Source organism: Hylobates moloch, unplaced genomic scaffold (assembly GCF_009828535.3).
Source record: "Hylobates moloch isolate HMO894 unplaced genomic scaffold, HMol_V3 SCAFFOLD_8, whole genome shotgun sequence".
Lineage (NCBI taxonomy): Eukaryota > Metazoa > Chordata > Mammalia > Primates > Hylobatidae > Hylobates > Hylobates moloch.
The window spans coordinates 55,579,543-55,606,752 of NW_026652283.1; positions in this window are offsets into that span (position 1 = coordinate 55,579,543).

Here is a 27,210-nt window from a genome sequence, read left to right on the forward strand (position 1 = left end):
ATAATATGTGTGGTCTTTCACTTAACATAATATAATGAAGATTCATTCGTGTTTAGAAAGTGTTAGTACTACATTCTTTTTAGGGCTGATTATTATTCTATTGTATAGATACACTACATTTTATTTATACATTCATCAGTTGATGAACATTTGGGTTGTTTCCACCTTTTGGCACTTATGAATAATGTGGCTATAAACATTCATGTATGAATTTTTAAGAGGACATACGTTTTCATTTCTCTTGGTTATATATCTTGGAGTGGAACTGCTGAGTCATTTAGTAATGCTATTTTAATTGTTTGAAGAACTGCCAGGCAGTCTTTCAAAGCAGCTACACGATTTTGTCAGCAATGTAGAAGGGTTAAAATTTCTCCATATACAAGTCAACACTTGTTATTATCTGACTTTTTGATTCTAGATATCCTAATAGAAAGATGTGGTATCTCACTGTTGTATTGATTTGTATTTCCCTAATGATTAATGATGCTGAGCATATTTTCATGTGCTTACTGGCTATTTGTATATCGTCCTTAGAGAACTATCTATTCAGATCTTTGCCTGTTTTTAAAATTGGCTTGTCTTTTTATTATTGAGATGTAACAGTTTTTATATGTTATGGATACAAGTCCCAAATTAGTTAATTAATTTGCAAATATTTTCTTCCATTCTGTGGGGATGTCCTTTCACTGTCGTTTTTTTTTTTTTTTTTTTTTTTTGAGATGGAGTCTTGTTCTGTCACCCAGGGTAGAATGCAGTGGCGCGATCTCGGCTCACTGCAAACTCCACCTCCCGGGTTCAAGTGATTCTTCTGCCTCAGCCTCCCGAGTAGCTGGGACTACAGGTGCGTGCCACCATGCCTGGCTAATTTTTAGTATTTTTAGAAGAGATAGGATTTCACCATTTAGCCAGGATTGTCTCCCATCTCCTGACCTCATGATCCGCCCGCCTGGACCTCCCAAAGTGCTGGGATTACAGGTGTAGGCCACAGGGCCTGGCCCTCCTTTCACTGTCTTGATGGTATCGTTTTGTTTTAAATATTGATGAAGTCCAATTATTTATTGTTTCTTTTGTTCTTCATGCTTTTGATGTCACTTCTAGAAATACTTTGCCAATCCCAGGTCATGAAGATTTAGCTATATATCAATTCTTTCTTTTTTCTTTTTTGAGACAGGGTCTCACTCTGTTGCCCAGGCTGGAGTGCAGCGGCATGATCATGGCTCATTGCAGCCTCAACTCACGGGCTCAGGTGATTCTCCTACCTCAGCCTCCCGAGTACCTGGGACTACAAGCACACACCATCAAGCCTAATTTTTTGTATTTTTGGTAGAGGTGGGGTTTTGCCATGTTGCCCAGGTTGATCTTGAACTCCTGGGCTCAAGCACGTGGGAAGCCACCTGCCTTGGTTTCCCAAAGTACTGGGATTACAGGCATGAGCCACCATGCCCAGCCTATATTAATTTTTATAAAGTTATTATACTCTTATGATGAGTGGTCTTGATAATCTCGTCAAAAATCAATTAGTTTTATGAGACACTTGATTTTATTTCTAGACTTAATTCTATGTACACACACACACATATCCCTGAGCCAGCACCACACTGTCTTGATTCTTGATTGATTACTACTACTTTGTATCAAGTTGTGACATTGAGAAGTGTTCTTTTTATCCCCTATGATTGTTGTGGCTATTCTGGGTGGCTTGCAATTCCATATACATTTTAGAATCAGTTTGTCAATATCCACAAAAAAGTCAGCTGGGATTCTGACAGGGATTGTATTGAATCTGTAGGCCATTTTGTGAGTATTGTTGCCATCTTAACAACACTAAGTCTTCTTATCAATGAACATGGGGTGCTTTTCCATTTATTTAAATCTTCTTTAATTTCTTTCAATAGTGTTTTGTGGTTTTCAAAGGTTTTGCACTTCTTTTATTAAATTCCTAAGTATATTATTCTCTTTGATGCTTTATGAATAAAATTGTCTTAAATTTTTGGATTATTCATTGCAAGTATATAAAATACCATTGGGCCAGGCGCAGTGACTCACGCCTGTAATCCTAGCACTTTGGGAGGCTGAGGCAGGTGGATCACCTGAGATCAGGAATTTGAGACCAGCCTGGGCAACACGGTGAAACCCCGTCTCTACTAAAATACAAAACATTAGCTGGGCATGGTGGCATGTGCCTGTAGTCCCAGCTACTCAGGAGGCTGAGTCAGGAGAATTGCTTGAACCCAGGAGGCGAAGGTTGCAATGAGCCAAGATCATGCCACAGCACTCCAGCCTGGGCGACAGAGCAAGACTCTGTCTCAAACAAAAACAAAAACATTGATTTTTCTATATATTGATTTTATATCCCATAATCAAGGTGAAGTTGTATATTTACTGTATATTTTAGTGGATTTCTTAGGATATTACATACATGTGAATATATCACTTGCAAACAGAGATGGTTTTACTTTGGTTTGGTTTTCTTTACTGTTGGTTTACAATCTGGTTGCTTTTTATTTCTTTATGTTGCCTAATTGCCCTGGTTAGAATTTCCAAGAAGATATTGAACAGAAGTAGTGAGAGCAAACATCCTTATCTTCTTCACATTAGGAGGAAAGTATCTAATGTTTCCTCATTATGATATTAGCTGTGGATGTTTGTTGATGGCCTTTATCAGGCTAAGTTCCCATTTACTTGTTGAGTATTTTTTATCATGAAAGGTGTTGAATCTCATTGAATGCTCTTTCTGTGTTTATTGGAAGAATCAAGTTTTTTTCCTTTATTCTATTAATATGATATATTACCCTCATTGATTTTCTTATGTTCAAACAACCTAGCATTCCTGGGATACATCCCACATGGTCATAGTTTATAATATTTAGATGTTGCTGGATTCAATTTGCTAGTATTTTATTGAGGATGCCCCTCTATTTCTAATAAGAGGAGTCCTTTGTTGTTATTGTTTAGTCTGTTTTCTCTGATGTTAGTACAGGCACTTCAGCCTTCTTGTTGTTGCTCCTTGTATGATACATGTTTTTCCATCCTTTTACTTACAACCTATTTGCATTTCTTAAAGTGGGTCTCCTGTAGAAAACGTATAGTTGATTCTTCTTTTTAATCCAGTCTCAGAAGCACTTTCTTTTGATTGGATTGTGTAATCCATTCACATTTCATGTTGTTATTGACATAACTGAATTTATATCTACTATTTTACCTTTTGTTTTCTATTTATCTCTTGTTTTTGTTGTTGTTCTTCTATTTTTCTTTTACTGCTTTCTTTTGCATTAAGTGAATATTTTCTAATACATTTAAATTAAGTTATTTTTCACTTTTTAAAAAAGTTATTGTTTCCTCGTTTCTCTAGGGCTTACCATACATACCTCACTAGAATCATCTTCAGATTTGTTCTAATTTAATTGCAGTGGGATATAGAAAGGTTACTCCCATACAGCTCTATTCTCTTTTTCCACTTTATTGTTTTACATATTACATGTATTAATATTATAAACTCAGTAATATTAATACATTGCTATAATTACTTTATAATCATTGCTTTAGTCCAATACAGCTTTATTCCCACCCATGTCTTTTGTGCGTAATTGGCAAATACACTACAATATATTACATTTCTATATGTTATGAGCCCAACAATAATATATGTATTATTTTATGCAATTGCTTTTTCAATTAGAAAAAGAAAGGAGAAAATAAGCATTTATACAATCTTTTAAAATTAGATAATTAGCTTTACTGGAGCTTTTTGTTTTTTTTTTTCATTTAGATTTGAATTACTCTCTGGAGTTACTTGCTTTCAGCCTGAAGAACTTCCTTTAGTATTTCCTCTATGGCAAGTCTGCTGGTGACAATTTGTCTCAGTTTTTGTTTCTCTGGAAATATCTTTATATCATTCTGATTTTGCTTATATCGCAACAAAGATAGCTTTGTTAGAGATAAGATGTTTGGTTGACAGTTTTTTTGTTTTTTTGGATTTTTTTCCGGAGTACTTTGAGTATGTTATCCTACTGTCTCCTGGCCTCCTTTTTTTTCCCCCACAGAGAAGATGTTAATCTCACTGGAGATTCCTTGTAAATAATGAGTGGTTTTTCTGTAGCTGATTTCAAGATTTTCTCCTTGTACTTGACTGACAGTATTTTTACTACTATGTGCCTATGTTTATCCTACTTGGAGTTCACTGAGCTTTCTGGCTGTGCAGCTTATTGTTTTTCAATAAATTGGGGGAGTTTTCTGCTACTGTTTCTTTGAATATTTTTCTGTTTCTTTCTCTTTCTCCTCTCCTTCTGTACTCCTGAGAAGAAAGCATTCCAACAAGGAGCTGAGGAAAGATGGAGCCTTGTGTTCTTGGCTTGGTTGCCAAGATTTGGTTGCAACAGTCTCAGTGAGCTCAGTAGTGGGAGGTCAGGAGCAGTTTCAAGTATTACAGACTCTTGCTTTTTCTTAGCATATTTTTGTAAGTTTTCTTGAACTTTTGTAGGTTTTTCTTCATTTATTGTATGCCTTTATGACCGTTTCCAAAGGCTTTAAAATAACTGTTTTCTTTATAAGTTTCAATAATTTCACTGAGAAACAGATCAGCAGATATCCTCAGACTGCAACGCCAAAAGTTGATCTAATCCAGACATTAACTTTTAAAGACCCTGTGCATGTAATTACAGTTATGATACATGAAACGCACAAAACACTATGAGTATATAATATGGGGAGACAATCTAGTTTTGGGGATCAGGGAACATTTCTCTAAGAAAGTGACATTTGAATTGAGCTCCGAAGGATAAATAGACATTACCTAGAAGAATAAATGATGGGGAAGAAGGAGCAGCAAATATCTCAAACAGAGACAACAGCATTTGACTTGAGGTGAAAAGGAACATGGCACATTCAGGGAACTGAAAGTAGGCCAGTCATTGGAGCAGAAATATGAGGGAGACGAATGGCTCCAAGTAAAGCTTGAGAAGCAGAGGCCAGAGTATGTTATAAATTTTAAGCCTAATTTCAAAAAGAATGGACAACCAATGGATAGTTTTGAACACAAGAGTTACAGGATCAATTTATCTCTTTGAAAGATCATTCTGCCTACAAGTCAGGCCTCTGAGCCCAAGCTAAGCCATCGTATCCCCTGTGACCTGCACGTATACGCCCAGATGGCCTGAAGCAAGTGAAGAATCACAAAAGAAGTGAAAATGGCCGGTCCTTGCCTTAACTGATAACATTACCTTGTGAAATTCCTTCCCCTGGCTCATCCTGGCTCAAAAAGGTCCCCCAATGAGCACCTTGTGAACCCCACCCATGCCCACCAGAGAACAACCCCCTCTGAGTGTAATTTTCCTTTACCTACCCAAATCTTATCAAATGGCCCCACCCCTATCTCCCTTCACTGACTCTCTTTTCGGACTGAGCCCACCTGCACCCAGGTGAAATAAACAGCCTTGTTGCTCACACAAAGCCTGTTTGGTGGTCTCTTCACACGGACATGAGTGAAATTTTGGTGCTGTGATTCAGATCAGGGGACCTCCCTTGGGAGATCAATCCGCTGTTCTCCTGCTCTTTGCTCTATGAGAAAGATCCACCTACGACCTCTGGTCTTCAGACCAACCAGCCCAAGGAACGTCTCACCAATTGTAAATCCAGTAAGCGGCCTCTCTTTACTCTCTTCTTCAACCTCTCTCACTATCCTTCAACCTCTTTCTCCTTTCAATCTTGGCGCCACACTTCAATCTCTCCCTTCTCTTAATTTCAGTTCCTTTCCTTTTCTGGTAGAGACAAAAGAGATGCATTTTATCCGTGAACCCAAAACTCCAGCACTGGTCACAGACTCGGGAAGACAGTCTTCCCTTGGTGTTTAATCGCGCAGGGATGCCTGCCTGATTATTCACCCATGTTTCAGAGGTGTCTGATCACATGGGGACGCCTGCCTTGGTCCTTCACCCTTAGTGGCAAGCACCGCTTTTCTGGGGGACAAGCATCCCCAACCCCTTCTCTCCGTGTCTCTACCCTCTCTTTCTTCTGGACTTGCCTCCTTCACTATAGGCAACCTTCCACCCTCCATTCCTCCTTCTTCCCCCTTAGCCTGTGTTCTCAAGAACTTAAAACCTCTTCAACTCACACCTGACCTAAAACCTAAATGCCTTATTTTCTTCTGCAATGCTGCTTGACCCCAATACAAACTCGACAGTGGTTCCAAACAGCCAGAAAACGGCACTTTCAATTTTTCCATCCTACAAGATCTAAATAATTCTTGGCGTAAAATGGGCAAATCGTCTGATGTGCCTGACGTCCAGGCATTCTTTTACACATTGGTCCCTCCCTAGTCTCTGTTCCCAATGCAACTTGTCCCAAATCTTCCTTCTTTCTCTCCCACCTACGACCTCTGGTCCTCAGACCAACCCCCAAGCATTGCTGATTCTTTCCTCTTTCCAATCTTCCTTTTCTACAGACCCATCTGACCTCTCCCCTCCTCCCCAGGCTGCTCATCGCCAGGCCGAGCTAGGTCTCAATTATTCCTCAGCCTCCGCTCCCCTACCCTGTAATCCTTTTATCACCTTCCCTCTTCACACCCAGTCGGGCTTATAGTTTCGTTCCACGACTAGCCCTCCCCCACCTGCCCAGCAATTTCCTCTTAAAAAGGTGGCTGGAGCTAAAGGCATAGTCAAGGTTAATACTCCTTTTTCTTTATCCAACCTCTCCCAAATCAGTTAGTGTTTAGGCTCTTTTTCATCAAATATGAAAAACCCAGCCCAGTTCATGGCCCGTTTGGCAGCAATCCTGAGACTCTTTACAGCCCTAGACCCTGAAAGGTCAGATGCCTGTCTTATTCTCAATATGCATTTTATTTTATTACTCCATCGGCTCCCGACATTAAATAAAACTCCAAAAACTAAATTCTGGCCCTCAAACCCCACAACAGGACTTAATTAACCTCAACTTCAAGGTATACAATAATAAAGAAAAGTTATAATTAACTTGCCTCCACTGTGAGACAAAACCCTAGCCACATCTCCAGCACACAAGAACTCCAAATGCCTGAACCGCAGCTGTCAGGGGTTCCTCCAGGACCTTCTCCATCAGGATCTTGCTTCAAATGCCAGAAATCTGGCCACTGGGCCAAGGAATGCCCGCAGCCCAGGATTCCTCCTAAGCTGTGTCCCATCTGTGTGGGACCCTACTGGAAATTAGACTGTCCAACTGGCCCAAGGCTCTGACTGACTCCTTCCCAGATCTTCTTGACTTAACGGCTGAAGACTGATGCTGCCCGATCGCCTCAGAAGCCTCCTGGACCATCACAGACGCTTTGGGTAACTCTTAACAGTGGAGGGTAGGTCCATCCCCTTCCAAATCAATACGGAGGCTACCAACTCCACATTACCTTCTTTTCAAAGGCATGTTTCCTTTGCCTCCATAACTGTTGTGGGTACTGACGGCCAAGTTTCAAAACCCCTTAAAACTCCCCCACTCTGGTGCCAACTTGGATAACATTCTTTTATGCACTCTTTTTTAGTTATCCCCACCTGCCCAGTTCCCTTATTAGGCCAAGACATTTTAACCAAATTATCTGCTTCCCTGACTATTCCTGGACTACAGCCACATCTCATTGCCACCCTTCTTTCCAACCCGAAGCCTCCTGTGCATCTTCCTCTCGTATTCCCCCACCTTAACCCACAAATATGGGACACCTCTACTCCCTCCCTGGCAACCAATCATATGCCCATTACTATCCCCTTAAAACCTAATCACCCTTCCCCGGCTAAATGCTAATATCCCATCCCACAGCATGCTTTAAAAGGATTAAAGCCTGTTATCACTCGCCTGCTACAGCATGGCCTTTTAAAGCCTACAAACTCCCCTTACAATACCCCCATTTTACCTGTCCTAAAACCAGACTAGCCTTACAGATTAGTTCAGGATCTGTGCTTTACCAACCAAATTGTTTTGCCTAACCACCCCATGGTGCCAAACCCATATATATACTCTCCTCTCCTCAATACCTCCCTCCACAACCCATTACTCTGTTCTGGATCTCAAACATGCTTTCTTTACTATTCCTTTGCACCCTTCATCCCAGCCTCTCTTCGCTTTCACTTGGACTGACCCTGACATGCATCAGGTTCAGCAAATTACCTGGGCTGTACTGCCACAAGGCTTCACAGACAGCCCACATTACTTCAGTCAAGCCCAAATTTCTTCCTCATCTGTTACCTATCTCGACATAATTATCATGAAGACACACATGCTCTCCCTGCTGATCGTGTCCAGCTAATCTCCCAAACCCCAATCCCTTCTACAAAACAACAACTCCTTTCCTTCCTAGGCATGGTTAGTGCAGTCAGAATTCTTACACAAGAGCTGGGACTGCACCCTGTAGCCTTTCTTTCCAAACAACTTGACCTTAATGTTTTAGCCTAGCCCTCATGTCTGCATGCAGTGGCTGCCGCTGCCTTAATACTTTTAGAGGCCCTCAAAATCACAAACTACGCTCAACTCACTCTGCGGTTCTCATAACTTCCAAAATCTATTTTCTTCCTCACATCTGATGCATATACTTTCTGCCCCCCTCCACTGCCTCTCAGCAAGCCAAACTCATTGCCTTAACTCGAGCTCTCACTCTTGCAAAAGGACTACGTGTCAATATTTATACTGACTCTAAATATGCCTTCCATATCCTGCACCACCATGCTGTTAAATGGGCTGAAAGAGATTTCCTCACTACACAAAGGTCCTCCATCATTAATGCCTCTTTAATAAAAACGCTTCTCAAAGTCGCTTTACTTCCAAAGGAAGCTGGAGTCATACACTGCAAGGGCCATCAAAAGGTGTCAGATCTCATTGCTCTAGGCAATGCTTATGCTGATAAGGTGGCTAGACAAGCAGCTAACATTCCAACTTCTGTCTCTCATGGCCAGTTTTTCTCCTTCACATCGGTCACTCCCACCTACTCCCCGCTGAAACTTCCACCTATCAATCTCTTCCCACACAAGGCAAATGGCTCTTAGACCAAGAAAAATATATCCTTCCAGCCTCACAGGCCCATTCTATTCTGTCATCATTTCATAACCTCTTCCATTCAGGTTACAGGCCGCTAGCCCATCGCTTAGAACTTCTCATTTCCTTTCCATCGTGGAAATCTATCCTCAAGGAAATCACTTCTCAGTGTTCCATCTGCTATTCTACTACCCCTCAGGGACTGTTCAGGCCCCCTCCCTTTCCTACACATGAAGCTCAGGGATTTGCCCCTGCCCAGGACTGGCAAATTGACTTTACTCAAGTGCCCTCAGTGAGAAAACTAAAATACCTCTTGGTCTGGGTAGACACTTTCACTGGATGGGTAGAGGCCTTTCCCACAGGGTCTGAGAAGGCCACCGCGGACATTTCTTCCCTTCTGTCAGCATAATTCCTCGGTTTGGCCTTCCCACCTCTATACAGTCCAATAACGGACCAGCCTTTATTAGTCAAATCATCCAAGCAGTTTTTCAGGCTCTTAGTATTCAGGTATTCAGTGAAATCTTTATATCCTTTACTATCCTCAATCTTCAGGAAAGGTAGAACGGACTAATGGTCTTTTAAACACACATCTCACCAAGCTCAGCCACCAACTTCAAAAGGACTGGACAATACTTTTACCACTTGCCCTTCTCAGAATTCGGGCCTGTCCTTGGAATGCTACAGGGTACAGCCCATTTGAGCTCCTGTATAGATGCTCCTTTTTATTAGGCCCAAGTCTCATTCCAGACACCAGACCAACTTGGACTGCACCCCAAAAAACTTGTCATCCCTACTATCTTCTGTCTAGTCATACTCCTATTCACTGTTCTCAACTACTCATAAATGCCCTGCTCTTGTTTACACTGCCGGTTTACACTGTTTCTCCAAGCCATCATAGCTGCTATCTCCTGGTGCTATCCCCAAACTGCTACTCTTAACTCCCTCTTAAAGTAAATAAATAATCTTTGCTGTCAGGGCCATGCTGAACCTCCTTGGGCACTCTCTAATTGGATGTCCTGGGTCCTCCCAATTCGTAGTCCTTTAATGCCTGTTTTTCTCCTTCTTTTATTCAGACCTTCTATCCTCCGTTTGGTTTCTCAATTCATCCAAAACTGTATCCAGGCCATCACCAATCAATCTATATGGCAAATGCTCCTTCTAACAACCCCACAATATCACCCCTTACCACAAAATCCTCCTTCAACTTGACCTCTCCCACTCTAGGTTCCCACGCCGCCCCTAATCCCACTCAAAGCAGCCCTGAGAAACATTGCCCATTATCTCTCCATGCCACCCCCCAAAAAATTTTTTTCGCTGCCCCAACACTTCAATACTATTTTATGTTATTTTTCTTATTAATATAAGAAGGCAGGAATGTCAGGCCTCTGGGCCCAAGCTAAGCCATCATATCCCCTGTGACCTGCATGTATATGCCCAGATGGCCGGAAGCAAGTGAAGAATCACAAAAGAAGTGAAAATGGCCTGTTCCTGCCTTAACTGATGACATTCCACCACAAAAGAAGTGAAAATGGCCAGTCTTTGCCTTAACTGATGACATTACCTTGTGAAATTCCTTCTCCTGGCTCATCCTGGCTCAAAAAGCTCCCCCAATGAGCACCTTGTGACCCCCACCCCTGCCCACCAGAGAACAACCCCCTTTGACTGTAATTTTCCTTTACCTACCCAAATCTTATAAAACGGCCCCACCCCTATCTCCCTTCACTGACTCTCTTTTCAGACTCAGCCCACTTGCACCCAGGTGAAATAAACAGCCTTGTTGCTCACACAAAGCCTGTTTGGTGGTCTCTTCACACTGACACGAGTGAAACTACATATAGGCAATTGACTCAAAAAAATCTCAAATATAGGGACACTTTTGCTTAGAAGCTGTAATAGGTTGAATTGTATGCCCCCGAAAAGTATGTTAAAGTTATGGCCCTTAGTATCATATTGTGACCCTATTTGAAAATATGGGTCATTGCAGACGTAATCAAGTTAAGGTAAAGTCATATTGGAGTACAATGAGTCTGAAATCTAATCACCGAAATCATTATAACAAAAGAAAAATTTGAAGTCACAGAAGAGACACACAAAGAAGGCAGCCATGTGACACCGGCGACAGAAATTAAGGTGATGAAGCTGAATGCCAAGAAACACCAAAGATTGTCAGCAACCACCAGAAACAAGGAGAGAGGCATGGAACAGATTTTCCCTCAGAGTCTTCAGAAAGAACCAACCCTGCTGACACCTAGATTTTAAGCTTCTAGCCTTCTGAACTGAGAGAGAATAAATTTCTATTGCTTTAAGCTACCTCTTTGTGGTAATTTCTTACAGCAGTCCTAGAAAATGAATACAGAGGCTACTATGGTAACCCGGGCAAGGTTTACTAGTTACTGGTAGATTGAGACCAATATAGTCGGGGGAGAGTTAAACGAAGGCTGTAATAGAGAAATATTTAGGTGGCAAAAAGGATAAGAATTGCTGACGAACTGGATTTAGTGACAGGGAAAGCAAGGTGTTAAAGATGGTCATTTGATTTCTGGATTATCCAATCAGATGGTAGATTTTGATTTCAGGATTTTCTTGCATCAGACCCTTTTCTAACTATCATTATAAAGTTTTTCCCTTTAATTCATATCTAAAGATTCCTCCTTGAGCTTTACAGGCCAAAAACTATTTTCTGATCTTAATGATTTCATTTCTATTTCATTTCTCTTTAAAGAAAGAGTAGCATTTTAGGGATCTGCAACTGAAACAAAAAGATAAAGAACTAGACTGCCAATTCCAAAGCATCACACCATCAGCCTGAAAGTACTCTCTTCTTAAAAACAAAATAAATTTTTTATTTTCTAATCTCTATACAACTATAAACATCAAAAAACAAAATGTTAACATTTTACTTAAATATTGATGTTCATACTGCCATATTGCTGAGATAGATTACATCTCTTCCTATTCCAACATTTTCTTCCTAGTATAAGTGAATAGTGAGATTTCAGAGTGAGTATACTATCTGAATATTCATAATTTGCCCCTGGATTTTTATTATTTCAATGTAAAATGCAAAATTAATAGGTTTAGAATATATTTTTCCACATAATTTTATTTTAAAATATTGAATTAAATTCCTCAGAATTAATTTTAAAATAAAACTCACTCAGGCTCAATCATAATCTCAAAGTGGATTATGAGAAAATTAGAACAAAAATTTCCTCCACCCCCAGATAAATTTTCAGTTTATAAAATTTTTCAAGCACTTTATTCTCTTAAATAACATAATTTTTCAATGTTTTTGGACCCCAACCAGAAATGAATTTGGCAAATCTGAAACCTTTATGTGTATGTCTTTTCTGATCTGACCATCTGACACTTAGAGCCTTATATATAAACATTTAGTTAACTGTAGCTAATTTAAAATAGTTAAAATTTATATAACATTCTATTTCAAGCACTGACTATATTTGCAACCATCTTTACGAGGCTAATTCATTAATGGGGATGAAAGAATAAAGTAAATAGTTATGTTTTTACTTTCCCTACTAGACTGATAAGCATCTGAAGAAAAAGACTCTTTTACTTTTTAAATGTGCCATGCACATAGCAGCCACTTGATCAATAATTATTGAACTGAATTAACATACAATTCTACTGTGGCGGAAGGACAGGCTACATGATCTTTCAAGGTTCTAGCCCATGTTTTATCACTGTAATTAATCAACCATTCCCTGTCCCTACTTTCATCCTTTTTCTTTCCTTTAAAAAGTACCAAAGCTCATTTCAATTAAAACTATGTAGATAAATGAGGAATTTTTTTTTTTTTTTTTTTTTCTTGAGACGGAGTCTCGCTCTCTCGCCCAGGCTGGATTGCAGTGGCGCAATCTCGGCTCACTGCAAGCTCCGCCTCCCGGGTTCACGCCATTCTCCTGCCTCAGCCTCTCCGAGTAGCTGGGACTACAGGCGCCCGCCACCACGCCCGGCTAATTTTTTGTATTTTTAGTAGAGACGGGGTTTCACCGTGGTCTCGATCTCCTGAACTCGTGATCCGCCCGCCTCGGCCTCCCAAAGTGCTGGGATTACAAGCGTGAGCCACCGCGCCCGGCCGGATAAATGAGGAATTATGTTCAGTCATTAACTATAATTTACACATACTGATTGTTACAAATAGTTTTAGTATACTGTGGCAGCAAGTATCTACATTTCTTAAGTGATGAGGAAATCACAAAAGGGAGTGTTCTAACGGAAGCATCAACACTCCCACATTGCACACATACAGTAATTTTGGATTGCTAGTTAAGCAGATTTTTAAAGACTGTACGAGCAAGTTATTGTCAATGGAGAGAAGAACAAAGTTATAAGCTTACATAATACCTTTCTCCCACAGATGTAAAGCATTTTCCATCATTTTCTTTACCATCTCCCATGACGTAGGCAGATGGCAAGATTCTCCTAGCTTTAGATGGCTAGATTTAGACACGAAAAGGTTAACCAGTTTCCCAAAGAGTCCAAGTGAGTCAGGAACAAAACAGAAATAGAACCCTAAACTCCTGATTCTTAGTTTCCTACAAAAACTATCAGACCTCACTTCACTCTCGCTTTCTCTGATCTTAGAATTTTACAAAATAGTAACAAAAGTTATTAACAGTAGCAGCAAACATGACACTTACTAAATGCTAGCTAGCCCTTGACTGTACTAAGAGCTTTACATCCTCATGTAAGCCTCACAGTACCCCTGTGACTTTATTTTACTCATCTGTAAAATAAGTACATTTGATTCGAAGACTTTATGGTCTTTCAATTTCAAAATAACGTGACTAAGCAAATACAGTGTAAGGACACACACACACATATATATATAGTAAGGTGTTTGCTTATAAATGTTCACTGCAGTCCCCATAGTTATAAACTTTTATAAAGAAATAAGGTTTTCTGGATCTGGCAAGATGACCTAATAGGAACAGCTCTGGTCTGCAGCTCCCAGCGAGACCAATGCAGAAGGCAGGTGATTTCTGCATTTCCAACTGAGCGGCGCCTGGAACCCCAGCAAGACAGCACTGTTCACTCTCCTGGAAAGGCAGCTAAAGCCAGGGAGCCAAGTGGTCTTGACCAGCGAGTCCCACTCCCAAACAGCTCAGCAAGCTAAGAACCACTGGCTTGAAATTCTTGCTGCCAGGACAGCAGTCTGAAGTCAACCTGGGATGATCAAGCTTGGTGGGGTTGGGGCGCCTGCCATTGCTGAGGCTTGAGTAGGCGGTTTTCCCGACAGCACTGAGGAGGCCTGGAAGTTTGGACTGGGCAGAACTCAACACAGCACAGCAATGCGGCTGTGGCCTGACTGCCTCTCTAGATTACTCTTCACTGGGCAGGGCATCTCTGAAAGAAAGGCAGCAGCCCCAGTAAGAGGCTTATTGATAAAACTCCCATCTCCCTGGGACAGAGCACCTGAGGAAAGGGGCGGCTGTGGGCGCAGCTTCAGCAGACATAAACGCTCCAGTCTACTGGCTCTGAAGACAGCAAGGGGATCCTGACAAACAGGGCTCTTCCAGTACAATACTCGAGCTCTGCTAAGGGACAGATTGCCTCTTCAAGTGGGTCCCTGACTGCCAAGCCTCCTGACTGACAGAGACCTCACAACAGGGGCTGACAGACTCCTCATACAGGAGAGCCCTGGCATCAGGCTGGTGCCCCTCTGGGACGAAGCTTCCAGAGGAAGGAACAGGTGGCAATTTTTGCTGTTCTGCAGCTTCCGCTGGTGATAGCCAGGCAAACAGGGTCTGGAGTGGACCTCCAGCAAACTGGAGCAGATCTGCAGAAGAGAAGCCTGACTGTTAGAAGAAACACTAACAAACAGGAAGCAATATCAAAATCAACAAAAAGGACCCCACACAGAAAACCCATCCAAAGGTCACTGGACTCAAAGATCAAAGGTAGATAAATCCACGAAAATGAGGAAAAACCAGAGCAAAAATGCTGAAAATTCCAAAAACCAGAATGCCTCTTCTCCAAATGATCACAACTCCTCTCCAGCAAGAGCACAAAACTGGATAGAGAATGAGTCTGACGAACTGACAGGAGTAGGCTTCAGAAGGTGGGTAATAACAAACTCCTCTGAGCTAAAGGAGCATGTTCTAATCCAATGTAAGGCAGCTAAGAACCTTGACAAAACGTTACAGGAACTGCTAACTAGAATAACCAGTTTAGAGAAGAACATAAATGACCTGATAGAGATGAAAAACACAGCACGAGAACTTCGTGAAGCATACACAAGTATCTATAGCTGAATCGATCAAGCAGAAGAAAGGATATCAGAGATTGAAGACCAACTTAATGAAATAAGACGTGAAGACAAGATTAGATAAAAAAGAATGAAAAGGAACGAACAAAGCCTCCAAGAAATATGGGACGATGTGAAAAGACCAAATCTATGCTTGATTGGGGTCCCTGAAAGTAACAAAGAGAATGGAACCAAGTTGGAAAACACACTTTAGGATATTATCCAGGAGAACTTACCCAACCTAGGAAGACAGGCTAACATTCAAATTCAGGAAATACAGAGAACACCACAAAGATACTCCTTGAGGAGAGAAACCCGAGGACACATAATCATCAGATTCTCCAAAGTTGAAATGAAGGCAAAAATGTTAAGGGCAGCCAGAAAGAAAGGTCAGGTTACCTACAAAGGGAAGCCCATCAGACTAACAGCAGATCTCTTGGCAGAAACCCTACAAGCCAGAAGAGAGTGGGGCCAATATTCAACATTCTTAAAGAAAAGAATTTTCAACCCAGAATTTCATATCCAGCTAAACTAAGCTTCATAAGTGAAGGAGAAATAAAATCCTTTACAGACAAGCAAATGCTGAGAAATTTTGTCACCAGGAGGCCTTACAAGAGCTCCTGAAGGAAGCACTAAATATGGAAAGTAAAAACTGGTACCAATCACTGCAAAAACATAACAAAATATAAAGAACAGCACTATAAAGAAACTGCATCAACTAATGTGCAAAATAACCAGCTAGCATCATGATGACAGAATCAAATTCACACACTAACGATATTAACCTTAAATGTAATGGGCTAAATGTCTCAATTAAAAGACACAAACCGGTAAACTAGATAAAGGGTCAAGACCCATCGATATGTCGTATTCAGGAGACCCATCTCACATGCAAAGACACACATGGGCTCAAAATAAAGGGATGGAGGAATATTTACCAAGCAAATGGAAAGCAAAAAAAGCAGGGTTGCAATCCTAGTCCCTGATAAAACAGACTTTAAACCAACAAAGATCAAAAAAGACAAAGAAGGGCATTACATAATGGTAAAGGGATCAATGCAACAAGAAGAGCTAACTATCTTAAATATATATGCATGCAATACAGGAGCAACCAGATTCATAAAGCAAGTTTTCAGAGATCTACAAAGAGACTTAGACTCTCACACAATAATAGTGGGAGATTTTAACACCCCACTGTCAATATTAAGCAGATCAATGAGACAGAAAATTAACAAGGATATTCAGGATTTGAACTCGGCTCTGGACCAAGTGGACCTAATAGACATCTACAGAACTCTCCACCCCAACTCAACAGAATATACATTCTTCTCAGCACTATACAGCACTTATTCTAAAACTGACCACATAATTGGAAGTAAAACACTTCTCAGCAAATGCAAAAGAATGGAAATCATAACAAACAGCCTCTTAGACCACAATGCAATCAAATTAGAACTCAGGATTAAGAAACTCACTCAAAACCACACAACTATATGGAAACTGAACAACCTGCTCCTGCATGACTACTGGGTAAATAACGAAATTAAGGTAGAAATAATGAAGTTCTTTGAAACCAATGAGAATAAAGACACAACATACCAGAATCTCTGGGATACAGCTAAGGCAGTGTTTACAGGGAAATTTATAGTACTAAATGCCCATATCTGAAAGTGGGAAAGATCTAAAATCAACACCCTACCATCACAATTAAAAGAACTAGAGAAGCAAGAGGAAACAAATTCAAAAGCTAGCAGAAGGCAATAAATAACTAAGATCAGTGCAGAACTGAAGGAGATAGAGACACGAAAAACTCTTCAAAAAAATCAATGAATCCAGGAGCTGGTTTTCTGAAAAGATTAACAAAATAGATAGACCACTAGATAGACTAATAAGAAAAGAGAGAAGAATCAAATAGACACAATAAAAAATCATAAAGAGGATATCACCACTGATCCCACAGAAATATAAACTACCATCAGAGAATACTATAAACACCTGTACGCAAATAAACTGGAAATTCTAGAAGAAATGGATAAATTCCTAGACACATAAACCCTGCCAAGACTAAACCAGGAAGAAGTCAAATCCCTGAATAAACCAATAACAAGTTCTGAAACTGAGGCAGTAATTAATAGCTTACCAACGACAAAAAGCCCAGGACCAGATGGATCCACAGCCAAATTCTACCAGAGGTACAAAGAGGAGCTGGTACAATTCTTTCTGAAACTATTCCAAACAACAGAAAAAGAGGGACTTCTCCCTAACTCATTTTATGAGGCCAGCATCAACCTGATTCCAAAACCTGGCCAAGACATTAAAAAAAAAGAAAATTTCAGGCCAATATCCCTGATGAACATTAATGCGATAATTCTCAATAAAATACTGGCAAACTGATTCAGCAGCACATCAAAAAGCTTATCCACCATGATCAAGGCAGCTTCATCCCTGGGATGCGAGGCTGGTTCAACATATGCAAATCAATAAATGTAATTCATCACATAAACAGAACCAATGACAAAAACCACATGATTATCTCAATAGATGCAGAAAAAGCTTTTGATAAAATTCGAAACCCGTTCATACTAAAAACTCTCAATAAACTAGGTATTGATAGAACATAACTCAAAATAATAAGAGCTATTTATGACAAACCCACAGCCAATATCATACTGAATGGGCAAAAACTGGAAGCATTCCCTTTGAAAACCAGCACAAGACAAGGATGCCCTCTCTCACCACTCCTATTCAACACAGTGTTGGAATTCTGGCCAGAGCAATCAGGCAAGAGAAAGAAATAAAGGGTATTCAAATAGGAAGACAGGAAGTCAAATTGTCTCTGTTTGCAGATGACGTGATTGTATATTTAGAAAATCCCATCGTCTCAGCCCCAAAACTCCTTAAGCTGATAAACAACTTCACCAAATTCTCAGGATACAAAATCAATGTGCAAAAATCAAAAGTATTCCTATACACCAATAACAGACAAGCAGAGAGCTAAATCCTGAATGAACTCCTATTCACAACTGCTACAAAGAAAGTAAAATACCTAGGAATACAACTTACAAGGGATGTGAAGGACCTCTTCAAGGAGAACTACGAACCACTGCTCAAGGAAATAAGGGAGGACAAAAACAAATGGAAAAAAATTCCATGCTCATGGATAGGAAGAATCAATATCGTGAAAATGACCATACTGCCCAAAGTAATTTATAAATTCAATGCTATTCCTATCAAGTTACCACTGACTTTCTTCACAGAACTAGAAAAAATGACTTTAAATTTCATATGGAACCAAACAAGAGCCTGTATAGCCAAGACAATCCTAAGCAAAAAGAACAAAGCTGGAGGCATCATGCTACCTGACTTCAAACTATACTACAAGGCTACAGTAACCAAAACAGCATGGTACTGGTACCAAAACAGATACATAGTCCAATGCAACAGAACAGAGGCGTCAGAAATAACACCACACATCTACAACCATCTGATCTTTGACAAACCTGACCAAAAAAAGCAATGGGGAAAGGATTCTGTATTTAACAAATGGTGCTGGGAAAACTGGCTAGCCATATGCAGAAAACAGAAACTGGACCCCTTCCTTGCACCTCACACAAAAATTAACTCAAGATGGATTAAATAATTAAATGTAAAACCTAAAACCATAAAAACCCTAGAAGAAAACCTAGGCAACACCATTCAGGACATAGGCATGGGCAAAGACTTCATGATTAAAACACCAAAAGCAACTGCAACAAAAGCCAAAATTGACAAATGGGATCTAATTAAACTAAAGAGCTTCTACGCAGCAAAAGAAACTATCATCAGAGTGAACAGGCAACCTACCGAATGGGAGAAAATTTTTGTAATCTACCCATCTGACAAAGAACTAATATCCAGAATCTACAAGGAACTTAAACAAATTTACAAGAAAAAAATAACCCCATCAAAAAGTGGGTGAAGGATATGAACAGATACTTCTCAAAAGAAGACATTTATGCAGCTGACAAACATGAAAAAAAGCTCATCATCACCGGTCATTAGAGAAATGCAAATCACAACCACAATGAAATACCATCTCATGCCAGTTAGAATGGTGATCATTAAAAAGTCTGGAAACAACAGATGGTGGCGAGGATGTGCAGAAATAGGAACGCTTTTACACTGTTGGTGGCAGTGTAAATTAGTTCAGTGGACGACAGTATGGCGATTCCTCAAGGATCTAGAACCAGAAATACCATTTGAACTGGCAATCCCATTACCGGGTATATACCCAAAGGATTATAAATCATTCTACTATAAAGACATATGCACATATATGTTTATTGCAGCACTATTTACAATAGCAAAAACTTGGAACCAACCCAAATGCCCACCAATGATAGACCAGATAAAGAAAACGTGGCACATATACACCATGGAATACTAAGCAGCCATAAAAAAGAATGAATTCATGTCCTTTGGAGGGACATGGATGAAGCTGGAAACCATCATCCTCAGCAAACTAACACGGCAACAGAAAACCAAACACTGCATGTTCTCACTCATAAGTGGGAGTTGAACAATGCGAACACATGGACATAGGGAGGGGATCATCACACACTGGGGCCTGCTGGGGGATAAGGGGAAGGAGAGCATTAGGACAAATATCTAATGCATGTGGGGCTTAAAACCTAGATGACAGGTTGATAAGTGCATCAAACCACCATGGCACATGTATACCTGTGTAACAAACCTGCACGTTCAGCACATATATCCCAGAACTTAATGTACAACAAAAATAAAACGAAATTTTAAAAAAGAAATGGGCCGGGCACGGTGGCTCACGCCTGTAATCCCAGCACTATGGGAGGCCGAGGCGAGTGGATTACGAGGTCAGGAGTTCGAGACCAGCCTGACCAATATGGTAAAACCCCCGTCTCTACTAAAAATACAAAAATTAGCCAGGCATGGTGGCACGCACCTGTAGTTCCAGGTACTCGGGAAGCTGAGGTAGGAGAATCACTTGAACCCGAGAGGCAGAGGTTGCAGTGAGCCAAGATCGCACCACTGCAGTCCAGCCTGGGTGACAGAGCGAGACTCCTTCTCAAAAAAAAAAAAAAAGAAATAAAAGTTTACCAAGTACAAAAATATTCCTTAGTGAACTGACCCCTTATACAACTTAATCCCCACTTGAATACTACCCATCCTTGTACCTTTTTGATCATTGTTGAATACTGTATAAGTGCAAACTGACTGAAGGGTTAAATTGCTAATCTTGCAAAAAGATAAAATTTCACAGAGCCAATGAAAGTGATGTTGGAAAAGTCCTCAGATTCCATGTAAAAAGCACTAATAAGTGAGGAATAGAAGAGTTATACCATTTAACAACTGCAGATATTTGACATGGATGATGACAAGCTAGGCACTCTAAATGAAAATGACATGAATAACAACAGATTAAGAAAAAGTCTTGGGCCAGACAAGATGGTGTAGACTCGTTTCTCCCATCCTCACTAAATATGACAAAATTTTGAAATAATACAAAATACAGTCATAGAAGAACTCTGCAAAAAGAAAAATGGCTGATTTGTTAGGGGCCCTAGGACAAGGAGGACCAAAATAGTGGCAGGACATCTGAGGACCCTGCCTCCCAATCCATTAAAAGAAGGCAACCCAGGCCTGACCTCAAACCTAGGAACAGAAATAGCCTACCTGGAGCTATTTATTTTGTTGTTGTCATTTTTTTTTTACAACAACAACAAGCCTAGCATCACTAGCAAGGGGTAATGATGGGGAAGCCAACAGACAATAAGCAGCCAAGGAAAGCATTCTTCTTCCCCTCCAGATCTGGGATTCCCCTTCCCCAGTGAGAGATTCAGGTAGCCAGGTGGATACCAGAAAGGGGGATGCACCACAATCAGGGCTCAGGCTGGGAAGTGTTCCTCATTTTCACAGGCTGGGAGGTCCTGCCAAAACCCAAGAAGCCTCATTTTCCCCAATGGGCCAGAGATTCCCTTCTGCCTCCTAGAGGCACCAGATGGCCTATCCTGGGGAAGCTCATTCTCTGCTTTGGACAGCACCAGCAGGAATCGGTAGGAACTCCAGCTAAACTAAGCAGACAAAAATAGTACTGCAAAATCTCTGAAAATTAAATTGTCACTGGAATCACAGCTCACTACTACAGGCTTGGAGCTGCTTGCTAAACTTGAGTAGGGCAACTTCTTGCTAAAATAAAAGATTTAAATAAAAGCCAGAGTTCCCTAGCATAATAACCAAAATGTTCAAGATTCAATAAATTTTTAAAAAATCAACACACCAAGAACCAGGAAAATCTCAACTTGAATGAAAAAAGACAATCAACTGAGAAAAATCAGACATTAAAATTATCTGAGAAGTTTAAATTGGATGTCATAAAATGCTTCACAATCAATTAGAAATTATCTGGAAACAAATTAAGAAAAAAGAAAACCTCATAAAAGAAACAGAAGTTATAGAGCTACTCAGGAGGCTGAGGTGTGAGGATCGCTTGAGCCAGGAAGGTCAAGGCTGCAGTGAGCTTTGATGGCACCACTCACTCCAGCCTGGGTGGCAGAGTAAGGTCCTGTCTCAAACATTAATAAATAAGATCCAATATCTGTATTACCAGAGATCTAGGAGAGAAGAAAGTAGAGCTAAAAGAGTATTCAAAGAAATAATGGTGAAAACCTCCCAAATTTGGCAAAAGACTAAACCTACAGATTCAAGAACATAAGTGGGCCAGGCACGGTGGCTCACACTTGTAATCCCATCACAGCACTGTAAGAAGCCGAGGGTGGAGGACTGCTTGAGCCCAGGAGTGGGGAGAGAGAGAGATGAGAGAGAGATGAGAGAGAGAGAGAGAGACAGAGAGAGAATGCATTATAAAAATTGTCATTAGCAGACCTATGCATAAAGAATGGCTAAAGGGAGTTCTTCAAAGAGAAAAGATATGTTAAAAGATATGCTAAAATCTTAGATTATCAGGAAGGAAGCAGAAATATGGGAACATGTAAGTATCCTCATGAGTTTTATAAACCATATATATTGATTAAAGCAATAATTAGAACACCATCCAATATTCAAGACAATGATACTTAAAAGTGGGGAAGGCAGAAGTTGTAAATGGAGAGTTTACTACCTGTCATTTACTCAAAGTAGTAAAATGTTGATAACAATAAACTGTGATGTCACATATGAATACTGTAATACCTATAGCAACCACTAAGAAAACTATCCAAAGAGATACACTCAAAAATACTATAAATAAATCAAGAAACAAACCTGAGGGTGAAATAAAGCAGTTCTCCATCCTTGTGCTCTGACCAGTGCTCCCTGCATGAGCGAAAAATTGAAGAGAGAGCTAGAGGTAAACATCACCATAGCAAGAGAAGACAGAGCATTCGGATTGAAAAAGCTTTCCAGACTAAGCAACAGCCATAGCCTCTACATACACTTCTTTGCATGCATATGTGTATGTGTTTGTGGAAGGGGGAGAATTAATCTGTACTACTATTTCCTGCATTTAATAGCCAAATGAAGAGTAAGTTTGTCCAAGATAATACACTGGTAAGTTGGTATGTCATCTGCACACCTTTGCACACCTTTCTGAGTGCAATACTTTGGTCATCCATTTCTGAGAGAAGAAGGTGAAGTATTATGTAAATGTTATTTAATCCTGATGCTCATGATCAAGGCTCAATGTATTCTAGTTAAATTAAAGATGGATAGAGATATTGGATTAGTGGAGGATTCAAGTTTGATTCTCAGACTGACTCTCCATTTCCAAATCCACAACTGCCTTAAAGGATGAGAAAAGAGCTTACCCATGGAAATTTAATATGTATCCCTAAAGTATTTCTCCTCACACATAAAGTGAACTTATTACTTTCTCCACAATATACTGTCAACACATGTGAAAGGGATTGAAAATTGCAAAGAACCGAAAGAAACATATAGTACTTTTGTAGCTTATTTCCTTACACAGCTTGGAGATCTTTCCATATCTGTACATAAACAGCTCTTCATTCTTTCATACAGTGACTCAACATTCTGTGTACTTATCCAAGCATATGAATCACATCAATAATACTCATTTAGGGTATATAAGTTCTAATTATATAGCACACCAGAAAGAAGCATAGATGTCATAACCTAAATATTCAAGTGTATTCATAAATTCATCCTATTTTAAAATTTTATTTATAAATCATTTTCCTCAAAATTCCACCTCATACTTTATATTCTAAACTCTTATTTAAAAACCATACTGGTCAATTAGAACAATGTGACAGTAGGATACACCAGAGGGTTTATGTTTCTAATCAATAAAAAAGTCATGAATAAAAATATAAATATGTATAAATAAAATAATTAGAAATAAAAAGGAACCTTAAAAACTAACAAAGTCTTCTAATAATTTTCCTAAAAAACATTGTAATAAAATAATACTCCAGACAAAGTAAAAGGTGAAGGATATTGATTTGCAGTCACACAATTTTGTTCAGGGGAAAATATACCAAAAAGTTGTTAATAATTAGCTTAATAACTTTATTTTAATAACTAGTATATAGTTACAATCATAATGTAAATTTTGTTTAAAAAACTAAAAAGTTTATTTTCATAAATTTGCATTTAAGATAAATTCCCAATATCCTCTCCAGCAACACATGTATACATTATTTACTATGAAATTTTGACACTTGCTTTAAATAATTTAAAGTGGTCTTTTTTCAATGCCATTTGCTTTTGGATAAAACATCCCTTTATATTCTTGTATTTAAAATAAAGTCTAAGGCTAAGAAAAAAAAAACTGGATAAAAACAAGAAAATGGACCTATTGTGTTTAAATGAATGTTCTTTATTGGTAAAGAAATACAATAAACACTAACATGTGAAGTGATAGGGTTTACAAGAAAGTATAAGTTCCTTTTGGCTAAACAAAATGATACATCCAGAATTCTATGAACAGGAAAGCATTATTCAAAGAAATACTGTCTACATCTAGGGACTAATAGCAATATCTGAGGTATCACTAACAGTCTAATAAATTGAAATAACAGGCTAGAGAGGATTAATAAGCCAGCAACTCCATAATTTCCACTAGCAACTGACCTTGTTCACTGTGGACAACATATGTTCATAAAACATTGTGCTTGAAAAGCAATGCCCTAATGTTACATCACAGGACAAAAAGCAATTACAAAAGTTTATATTAAAGACAAAATAATCAAGCATAAAAATCTGTGTAAAGGCAAATATTTCATGTTTTATTATAGGCTAAGGGATAGCAAGGCACCACAATGTTAAAAAAATTTATAAAATAAAAATTTTAAATAAAAATACCATTCATCTGTTTTTAATAAGCTAGGAAAATACCTTTATTACCTTATTTTAGGGGCAGAACACCTCCATCCAGCTCAAGGACCAGCCATATTACAAAAGGGCTCATTTTTAAGAACCGTGGTTTAGGATGCCATCAAGAGGACAGAGGTAAATAAAACTTAAATACTAGAGTATCAGTGCCTAATGTGTCCACATATTAGAATCACCACACAATCTTAAACATATTCTTTACTCTTAGATTCTGGCATGTACTACTGTGATATGGATGGTATCCATGAGGTAGTGTCCTCAAAAGTCCCTTGGATAGAGAGTAATGTCTAACCACTTTGAATTAAAAATGTTTATTATAAGTTGCTTAAAATACCACACTACTACTTGGAAACAGTAATCATGCCTTTCTCAAAGAAAGATTTATTAAAGAATAGAATCACTAAGTACCAGTGACAACTATCATTATTTTACATATATTGTGAGTGATTCATTGCATATTATTCTGCCAGTTGTATAACATCTTCACTAGTATTTACAATATATCTACAGTATGTAAACCATTGCACTAAACATATAACAGGCATGGACTCTGACTTTTCTTTTAAAAAAGCTTGGATCTGGGAAGAAAACCCACAAATGCTGACAGTAACTCTTATGTTCTAACCACCAGATACCACTTTACTTCAGAACAACAAACCACACACATAGCTTTCAAAATACTCTTTAGTTTGACCAAGGTTATGGTTATATATTATGCTAAATTATATGAATCAATATCCCTTAAGCTTCAAACTATTTTGACATTTTGGTGACAAAATCTAAAAACATAGATAGAATAGGGTTTCTACTTTGTAAAGGTGAATAAGTAATCATCCTTAAATCCAGAAAGCAGGGGCAAAATTTTTTTAAGACATTTCAATGAAAATTCCACATGAGAATGACAGGAAAAATACCTGTGGTTAACTGACTCAAGCTCAGCCACTAAGAACCTGTGTACTCATAAGGATACGGTTTCATAATCGTAGCTCCAGCGTCATTACTCATCTTACTCTTCTCTTTGCTTCCTCACAAAGACAAACTGGCCTTGAGTGTGAGAAACCAACTAATAACTTGCCTGAGGCAGATAAAAATATGACAATCATCCTGGAAATGCAGACAAATTGTACTGTTCATTGTAATCAAGCTACCAGTTGAAAACTGTAGATCACATTGAGCTATTTATATTTTGAGCAGAGGTTGGGAAATTACTAACTACAGAAGGTATTTGACTAAGACTAAAATTTTATTTACATATATAGACATAGTGATTGCTAATAGGTACTTGATGTGATCAAAGTGTGTGTGTGTGTATATATACACACATATACACAGAAATATTTTACTGAATGAATACATGGATATAAAACAACAATAAAGTAGCAGCACCATTACATGTTCAGATAACAAATGGAAAATTTAATGTGACTTAAGGTCACAAAACACCAAATCATTATTCTGGAGGCAGCATACACTGTTTGCAAAATACAAGGGCAAATACCCAGGCGGAATGAAAACATATGCTCATGTAAAAATTTGTTCATGAATGTTCATAGTAGCATAATTCATAATAGCACAAACGTGGAAACAACCCAAATGTCAACCAAATGATGAACGTATAAATAAAATACAGTATATCCATACAATAGAAAGTCAGTGATAAAAAGAAAGTACTGCTGCTACAACATGGAGGAGCCATGAAACCATTATGCAAAGTAAAAGAAGCTAGACACAAAATGTCACATATTGTACAATTCCATTTATATAGCATCTATAAGCAAATCTATAGAGACAGTATATTACTGGTTGCCTAGGTCTGACAGATGGGACCTTTAAGGGTAAACAGGAATTGCCTGCTAATAGGTAATTGGTGTGATGAAAATGTTCTAAAACTGTGGTGTGCTAGTACAGCTTTGTAAAAATACTAAAAATAAACTGTACAAAAGAATATTATGATTCCACTTATATGAGGTACTTGGGAGTCAAATTCATAGAGACAGAAAGTAGAATGGTGGTTACCAGGGCCTAGGGTGAGGCAAGAATGGGGAGTTAGTGTTTAACGGGTACAGAGTTTCGGTATGGGAAGATAAAATAATCTGGAGATGGATGATGGCGATGGTTGAACAACGATGTGAAGCTACTTATAACCACTGAACTGTACACTTAAAAATGGTTAAAGTGGTAAATTTTTTGGTATGTGCATGCTATCACAATAAAAAAGTAATTGAATTGTGTGTACTAAGTAGATGAACTGTATGTTAAATTATATCTCAAAAAAGCTGTTAAATAAAAATAAATGAGGTGTGTATGCATGTATACGTAAAAGTAAGAATATTAAAGTTACCACCACATTGGTAAACTCCAAGTCTATACTTGTAAACCAGTGGCTCTGCTAACAGACACTGGTTAGACCGGAATAAGATGTCCAGATGTGTTGAGGCTAGGATGCTAGTCTCGACATTCTCATTACTCTCCCACTATATCCCTAGCCTGTGTGACTTCACCCACTCCTGTGGCTTCAATGTCCATGGGCTGATGGCTTCCAAATGTATATCCTCATATGGGAACTAACCTCTGCCGCTAAACTCCTG